Source organism: Cicer arietinum, chromosome 7 (genome assembly GCF_000331145.2).
Source record: "Cicer arietinum cultivar CDC Frontier isolate Library 1 chromosome 7, Cicar.CDCFrontier_v2.0, whole genome shotgun sequence".
In the NCBI taxonomy this organism is placed as follows: Eukaryota; Viridiplantae; Streptophyta; class Magnoliopsida; order Fabales; family Fabaceae; genus Cicer; species Cicer arietinum.
In genome coordinates this window covers 26,030,095-26,039,334 of record NC_021166.2, presented here as the reverse complement: position 1 = coordinate 26,039,334, position 9,240 = coordinate 26,030,095, and the positions used below count along the sequence as shown (strand labels likewise).

The window sequence follows — 9,240 nt, the reverse complement described above, 5'->3', positions numbered from 1 at the left end:
TTTAGTGAAATTTGAACCATATTATATATTAGAAAAAATTTAATTCCTTTCATGGGTCCTATATGTCTGTTACATTTCCTGCTGGAAATATTAGATATAGAAAGAAAAAAAAAAAAAAGATCGATGGTGACATAACAATAACAAAAAATAACAGTAGTAAAGTTGAGTGTACTTTTTACTTTTTAATGTGATGTACATTTTGTTTGGGTACTGTATTCATCTCCAATTGTATGAAAATTGGAAAACATTGCAATCATCCATAGCGAAATTGTACATGTCCTTTTTACTAGTTTATGTGAAAACCCCTAATTTCAAAATTAATTCTTACTGTATTAGAGAGATTGATCAACGGCCATAGACACCCTAGCAACTTGTAGCACTGGCACATAGTGAAAGGTACTGAAGTTTCCAATATAGTCAATCAGTGTTGTTGCATGGTAAGATGAAAGTTATTTCTTCTAACCTTTATTTCATTGTCTCTTTGACTCTCTAGTTGCCAAGCCCTGTATTTAGTTGTGAATAGTACTGTTCTGAATACGGATTTGGATTTTTTAAGATCCCATTTCTTCTAAAATGTGAGCACTCCTTCCATCTCAAAATATAAGAAAATTGTTTACACTAAAAAATATCATAAGTGGTTAGTCGAGGATGACAAACAGTCGAATATGGTTTAGTCGATGTTCAAGTAGTTGAGTAAGTGTCAAACGAATAAAGAGTAGTTGAGTACAAATTGGGCGAATCTTTCTCATGTTCAAAAAGCCCTAAGAGAGTCGTGCGATTGCTACAAGTTGTCAAAAGCGCGTGAAATTGATTAGTTAGCGGCAAGACTCGTGTCCTGAAACGGCTATTTTACAAAGGTTGAAAATGAGTGGAAAGACACGTGTGCATGAAGAAAACTGTCTTGCTATAGAATGGAGGGAGATCAAGACCAAACGTGGGATGCAACATACACCAAGTAACGGGCAAAGACACGCAATACCTACAAGAATAGTCGATTAAGGAAAATCGCGGTAAGATTTTATAGGTCACAATATTTTGTCATAGTTATTTAAAGTACAAGATAATCATTAGTTGAAAGCTATTAGCCGATTCTTTGGCTAACTTTCAATTTTAACAACATATTTGGCATGCTAGTGGGATAATTCTACAAACATTGCTGACAATTGGCGTATGCACTTGCACTTTGGTAAGAGCCTCAACAACATGGACCAACCACCTGCTTTAACATCAAATATGTCAGGCTCTCAAGGCCTAATGATTAGGTATTGCAATGGGCCGAGTTTTGTCTCCCTCATCGCTGCTCCTGACTAATTTGGAAAAAATCGAACCCTCCCCTGTTTTTTGTCGGGTTTGAAATTTGGGTGCTCATCTCCGCCACTAACGGAGGTCGGGTTCCCTAGCCTCAATCCCAAACTCTTTTAAATATATCAAATAATAAATTGAAAAAGTCATGTTTATTATAATAATATACTAAAATAATAATTATTATACAATTATAAAATAAAAATATTAAATCATATTTTCTATAGAGAAGAGATGAAAATCTATAATATAAAAAAAGAGATTTAATAAAATAAAGAGATTTAATTTTACTAGTCAGTATGTTTAGGATGAAACTGGGGGTGAATATCAACTTCCCATCCACGAGTTTCAATTTTAGAGAAAATATGCACTCGGTCGAAGCGAATTTTCCCTGTTAAAATTGAGATTGGTTCGGGTAGATACCCATGGGGGCGGGTTGTATTGTCATATCTACTAACAACTATCCAACAACACTGGGAATGCCAACATTTGTGGTTTCCCTGAAGGATGTAGGAAATAATACATTTGATCCACTTGAACAACTAGTGATAATGAAGCTGTTCTTTTTTAGACAACAAGTTGGTATGGGGACACATGACAACATGTATCAAATCTCAACAACTTGTTGACATTGTTAAACTCATGGTTCATAATGAGGTTCAACAAGTCAGGGAGTTGGAGGTCAAATGAGTAGATCTTGGTGACAATTTTGTCACCTTTGCCAAACAAGGTGCTAAGGGATACCAAGGTAAGTCGATCGTTGCTAGCACAAAGCCTTTACAAGAATAGTCAAATCTTATACAAAAGGTACCTTTCATCCCTATAAATTAACTCAGGAGGAACTACTAGATAATGATAGTTATTGTCAAACTAATCTTCAATTTGGATAGGAACATATGGCTAAGAGGTCCCCTGAAATAGTAGGACAAATTGGCATGATGCAAGGAGTGTCATGTGATAGTATTATGTAGGTTAACATGTTCCACATTAGTCGACTAATTGTTGGCCCTATAGTAGAATTTCATAAACCATTTGGAAGCTATTTGAATTAGAAGCAATTGAGTTATTCAACACTTGTTTGGATAATAAACAACATACCTGTCTATACTTGATGTACCAACTCTAGCCCTGGTGGTTTCCAATTTACAAAAGACTAGTAAGTGGCTACACTAGTGAGCAAACATGGTTTACTAAACTACAAATATAATGCTCAAATGGTTCTAAGAACTCCCAAAAGGAATCCTATGAAAGTTAACCAAGAGTAGCCATGGGAGAATCCTCCACCTCAGGTTCACAACCAATTTGGCTTCTAAAAACCCTAAGATAATATGTGGTGCTAGTTAGCCGCGACTGAGGCAAGACCTATTAAACAATAGTTGTTGGATCCCAACCTCATATCCATTATCATCAAGAGGTAATTTGGGATACAGGTAAAACCCACAGATAAATGCCTCTTTTTAAGGGATATAAAAACCTAATTTTGCCACCTTTATCGTGGAAGATGGCATATAAAAAATGGAGCACTGTTGGAGATTCAATGCATAATATATGAAGTAGGAAATCAAAATGAGTTCCACAAGCTACAGTTGTTCCCGTTATCATTGGCAGAAACATATTTCACTTAGTATTCATATTTTCCACGAAACTCTATTCAAAATTTGGGTAGAGATTTTTCATGACATTTTTATTGGCCTTAACTTGAAGTTACAACATTGGATTTGATAAATCTGAGACAACAAGTAGATGAATTGGTTGCAGACTTCGTTGAGTAGTTCCTAAGGAAATCAAGGTATACATCCATGGCCAAAAGTGGCATGCACCCTCACTTGAAAGAGAAATTGATATGGCAAGCTTGTAATGATCTTAATGTTTTGGTCTTTAGGGTAATACATATTGAGAAATATTTTTCTTGAAAAAGAAAAGAAACACAATAACTAAGGAAGATTCCCGATCTTGTTTCAATCATTGACATGGAAGAATCAAATGTTGATGTGTCAACTAATTTCACGATTGATATATTGGCAATTGAGATCGTCAAAGGAAAAATTCATGCATGTCTTGCCTTGATTATGATTTTGACATTACCAATGTTAAACAAATATTTGAAGATCTTCTTAATAACAAGAAGATTTGGTTGTTAGTGAAGTTGCAATGTCAATTTACAAGAAAGGGGGGTTTGAATTGTAAATTCACCCTTTTAAAAATTCCTGTTAAAAACTTAAGAAAGTAACTCAAGATTGATCTTGGTTGTGAAAACAGAAAACGAAGAACGTTCTTGGTTTTAACCAGAAACAGAGAACGTTATTGGTTAGTTAAAATCAATAATTCAGTTTATGTATTTAACTTGATAATCAATTAAACTGAAAGTAAATAGATAAGAGAAGAGATACCACACAATGATATATCATAGTTCACCCAACTCGGATTACGTCCAGTCTTCACAACCGTGAGAGTTTTCACTAAGTGTTTAAAACAAAGAACCTTCTTGGTTTTACAACACCTAGTTCAGATCAACCTTGATCTGCTACAAAGTTAAAACCTTTCCACCCCGAAAGAAGTTCAATGAAGTCACCTATCAACCTTGATATGATTTCTTACAATCTACCAAAACTATACTAAACTCTTATAGTTCAGATCAACCTTGATCTGCTACAAAGTTAAAACCTTTCCACCCCGAAAGAAGTTCAATCAAGTCACCTATCAACCTTGATATGATTTCTTACAATCTACCCAAACTATACTAAACTCTTATAGTTTGAGTTTTACAATAATGATGAGATTGTTTTGTTAGAATCTGAGAAGGCTTAACACTTGTTTGAGTTCCGATTCTTTGACAGAGAAATACAAGAATGATTCTAGGAATTGAATGGGAAAAATCAGAATTGATTCAATGTATGTGAATGAGAGAAATTCAAGTATGATTGAAATGAGTAATGAATTGCTTAATTCAAGAATGATTCTAATTTTTCCTTGAGCATTGACCTTCCTTTTATAGACTTTTAGGACATTTAATAATAATCAAAATAGTTGTTGGTAGTGCTCTGTCAGATTTGACCAAAACCAATATATTTGAATAAAAATATTCCACCATTTGAACACTTTGTGAAATCTATTTGACTGGGCGTTTTTCTTCGTTCTTGATCAGATTCCTTTTGTGTTTAGTGATCCTTTATACTTCAGATATATTTGTTGATGATATTGCTTCAATCTGGAGTTTTAATTCTGCCGAAATAGCTTGGAGAATGATGACAGTCTGCTGCATAATGTTTATTGAAAATTATGGAGATTGACAATCAATCTGAAGAATGGTCTGATCATTTTGGAGAAAGATGTTTGTTGTTGAAGATCAAGTGTAACAAGCTGAAGATTGTTTATCAATCTGGAGACTGATATTACACTACTGTCCAGATTGATCAGAATGATGTCAAAAATGTTTAGATTTTTTTTGGCCTTGCTAATTCGTGATCTTCTCTCTTTTTGATTTGAGTAGTTTCTTTGAAACTGATTATCTCAGTTTGTTCCTTGCCAAGTGCTGGCGATGTATGTATAAAATCCAGAGGCTAAAACTTCCAGATTTTGTTAAGAATGTTCTCTATTCTTGTCTGTACAGTTTCTTGCCGTTTTATGCTGATTTCTTTGCTTTGTTTGAATCCTATCTTTAAATTAATACACTCAAAAGTACAAGTTAAATTAACATAACATTTAGAATCATAATTAACATTCTTAATTAACTTTTTGTTTGTTTTCATCAAAACATTTAATTGAGATTTTGTCTCAACAGTTAGATGGTCACAAAATTCCTACTTTTGAGGAAATAAAAAGGGAAAATATATTGTAAATGACATCATTCATACAATCATTCCATGTCTTACAAAAAGCTATCACATACGATGGGTTCAAGTTGGCAAATAATGGAATTGTTGATATGAACGTAGATGCATGTCATTTCTCTACTATACCTGTTGCTAAGGTTTCATTTGTTGTGCCTTCTAAATCTAGAACAATAGAGAGATAAAAGAAAATAGTTCAACATTTATGGAAGCCCAAAATATAGGAAACAAAACCAATTCAGAGGGTCAGGCCCACATATAGAGTCTCAGTATTTGACAAATTGAGAATTTTACTTGCTAAAGTTCCTCATATTGAAGACAAGTAAACTGCCATAGATTGGAAAACTTACACATTATATCACTGTCAAACACTAGAAATAATAAGGGGGTCCTATTCTAGAGTTTGAGGCTAGACCAAGTAGTCATATTTATGAAAAAAAACCTATCTTACCCACAGTTGACGTCGAACTTCCCCCCAAAGATCGATCCTATTCACTAGAACTCATAAACAAAGGCAACAAAAAAATAGGTCCATCCAAAAGGAAGAAGGAGGCTCTCAAACTAATTTTCAAAGTCTAATCTCAACATTATAAGGATATTTCTTCACCCACATTGTTGGAGGCAATAGTTAAAGTATTTAGTATAGATCATATAGGGGATGAAACACATAAGAATGTTTTAGGATTTGAAGCACATGAAGAAATAGCCGAAGTAGACTAAATGATAGCTTCAAATGATATCCTAGACTTAGAAGGAGGATAATTTGGAAATTATCTTGGTTGTATAGAGGATTCAATTTTAGACCTTCTATTCAATAAAGAGACTGATGATGTTATGATAATCATAAATATTATTACCCTTAAGCCCATGTAATTATGGGGATGAGTATTGGCCCAAAGAGATTATGGTTGATGTGTTTCTAGAATACATTGATTGAGCTATTCTAATAGAAGGTAAGAAAACTTAAGGAATGTTGTTTGAAAAATCCACTCTAGATATGATCAAACATTTGAAGCCTTTATTCATTAAAGCATCCCTTAATGGAAAAATGTTTAGTTGTGTCTTTGAGGATGGTAGGGTTGTTCCCAATGTTATTCGACTTATTAACATGAAGATTGCTAGCCTCATGGGAATTGTTTCAAATGTGTAGAGAGAAAATACAAGAAAGGGGTTTTTAAAAAAACTTAATTAAAAAAAAAATTATAAACTAGCAATGTTCAAAGCAAGAACAAATAAAAAGATAATTAAAGGAGCACAATCCAATTTATTATGGTTCACATCTAACACGATAGCTACATGTTCTCCTGTCACACTGAAGAAATTAATCCACTAATCACCAATAGTATCACACGTGCACTAAACACATACTAGACAATTTGATTTTGTCAAGTATTCTCAACCTTCTAACTTAGTACAATCAATTTGTTGAGGATACAAACCATAATTGAGCTAAGTTTCAAATAATTTTTAAGATTATTTTCTTAATATCTCTCACAAGAGAATGAATACAAGATATGCCATAAGAATATATGATGACTCTTCATCATATGCATATTTTTCATTGATTTTAGTCTTATTTATCTTTAATTCTTAGTTAATTTAAGAAGTTATTTGATATATTTTGTTGATTTTAGTTATTTGATTTAATGAAATATTTATGTTATTATTTTCTTGATTAAGTAGAGATTTTTCGGAGTTTTGTGTTGTTAATTTGTTTTAGTGCAATGCTGAATTTTGGGGAGAAATCAACATGACATATGTAGAGTAATTTAGCCATATCTGGAGTTATAGATATCCCATTGGAGTCACCCCAAGTGGAAATGAAAGCTAAGATCTATAGCTACAACTTTCATGAAGACACCGGAACCAAATTCAGAGGAAGAGGAGCAAAATACAATATACGTCGGACAACAGATGTTGTGCGCCTGAAGCGCGCCAGACGCGCCTGAGACACGTTTCAAGCCGTTCAGCACTGTCCAGGCGCGCCTGAAGCGCGTTTTCTGCGCCTGGGGCAAATTTCCGGACCAACAATACTGTCTAGGCGCGCCCTGAGCGGGTTTCCTGCGCTTGGGGCGCGCAACGCGCGTCAGCAACCGTAAAAACACATTTTTTCACTGTTTTAGGGATCTTTTTGACTCTTGGGAAGTTGGGAGACTTGTGCCCTAGCAAAGTAACTCAAATACAGCCTTTTCTAACATCATTGGAGCAGTTTTATCAAGAGTCATTCATGAATCCTTCTTGTAATTCTTCTCTAATCTTTATCTTTTTTATCTCTGTAATGAGTAACTAAACCTTATTTGTTAGGGATGAGTGTAACAAGATGAAACCCTTATTTTTATGATTTGATTTCTAGTTATATGAATGAGTTTATTGAATTATTTTTCTCATCTCTGTGTTTAATGCTTTTTATTGTTTGATCAACATTAAAATGTTCTACGATTTGTATTTTGAAACGGAAGTGGACTTTACGAATGCTTGAGATGAGGAATTCATGAATTTGTAGTCTAGACATAGATGCAGGTCATGAAACAAATTAAATTAGTTGCAAAGCAATAATTTACAAAAGAATTTCTATACGGTAATGCTTAATTCTAATCTTAAATCTACTAAGGAATTATGGGTTACTTTGGAATTAAAGGTTCTATCACTAAGACATTAGGGCAAGAATAATAAAGAGAATTCGGTAGTAATTCAATAAAAGAATTCAGTAACTAAGATCAAATTAGACACCAAGGTTGGATTCGAAGTGAAACTCATCCCTGACATTTTTCTCATTATAAAGGATCAATTTTATTACTATTGTTAATTTCAAATATTATTTCAATCAATTCGGAAACTTTTTGTTTAATTTCAGTAATTAAATATAATTCAATAGTAAAACACAATCCTTGAGTTCGACACTCGGTACTACCGTTTTAATTATTACTTACAATGATTCAGTACACTTGCTGAAACGCTATCAATATATTTGATGCCTTCAACAATCAGAAAATAATACAAAGTTGTTCATGGGATTATGTATATGACGACAATAGGTTTCTCCTATTTTTTCTAGTGAACATCACAAGTCATTTTATAGAGAGACTTTAAGGCCACAAAGATTTCTGTTCGATGTTGTGATTGCATGAAATCAACATGTAACATAATGACTCATATCAAATCTACAAAGATTTAGAATCAACATTAAAAACTTGTCCAAATTCATCTTCATACTTTTTTCAACGTATCTTGATAAAAATGATATAAATAATAGAGGATAAAATATTTAGAGGATGCCATGCACTTCTCTAGATTGTTGAAATGTCCAAGTTATTGAGTCGGGTTTGTTAGGACATTGACTTTTTATCAGTGTTGACTTTGTCAGAGTTGGATTCTTTTTAATTATATATTCAAGAATTGGTTTAGGTTTTGTGATGTTAACTAAAACAGAGGCAGTAGCAATCAAGCTGAAGTAATCAGAGCTAATAGGAAAGTAAAGAGTGCAGAAGTAAAGTTACACAAACAGATTTATCCTGGTTCACACCTATTTGGTAGCAACATCCAATTATGACTTCTGATTTATTTTGACTACTTCTGACTTGGTCAAATTCATCTTCTGATGTTTTGTCATCTTCTTCTAATTTACTTGAATCCTTTGATTGTTTGGGTTCTTCTAGTTCGTCTGCATTTACTTCCTCTGGTTCTAATAGACCTGCAGTATCCTCAACTTGCTTTGGCTTTTTAAGGTCAAGTTGTTTGTCATCGAATTTAACTTGTATTGACTCCTTCCCGATTTAACTTGTATCCCCTATCGAACACTCTATAAGCTTTGGATCTTTGTATCCAAGGAAGATACACTTGTGAGCGGAGATCAACTTTCCAAGGTTGTCTCTAGAGTAAGAGATATTAGACTTTTACCCTTTCATAATTTATATGGTGTTTTATTGAATATTGGCCTAATTGAAATTTTATTCTGAATATAGCATGAAATGTTAATTGTCTATACATAGAAATATTTTGCAACATCCATCTCATTTAACATGGTTCTAGCCATTTCTTGAAGGGGTCTATTATTTCTTAGTTTTCTTTCCTTTTTGACAAGCTTCACACATAATTTTAGTTTTATAGC

General features: G+C 33.3%; 1 long non-coding RNA gene across 1 annotated transcript; it reads left to right on the top strand.

Annotated features, from left to right (window-relative positions):
• Window positions 1-216: 216 nt before the first annotated feature.
• On the top strand, window positions 217-7,513 carry LOC140918881 (uncharacterized). The gene is made up of 2 exons (XR_012161315.1): window positions 217-1,010; window positions 6,853-7,513. It is a non-coding gene; the product is annotated as an uncharacterized lncRNA (long non-coding RNA).
• The last annotated feature ends 1,727 nt before the right edge of the window (window positions 7,514-9,240 follow it).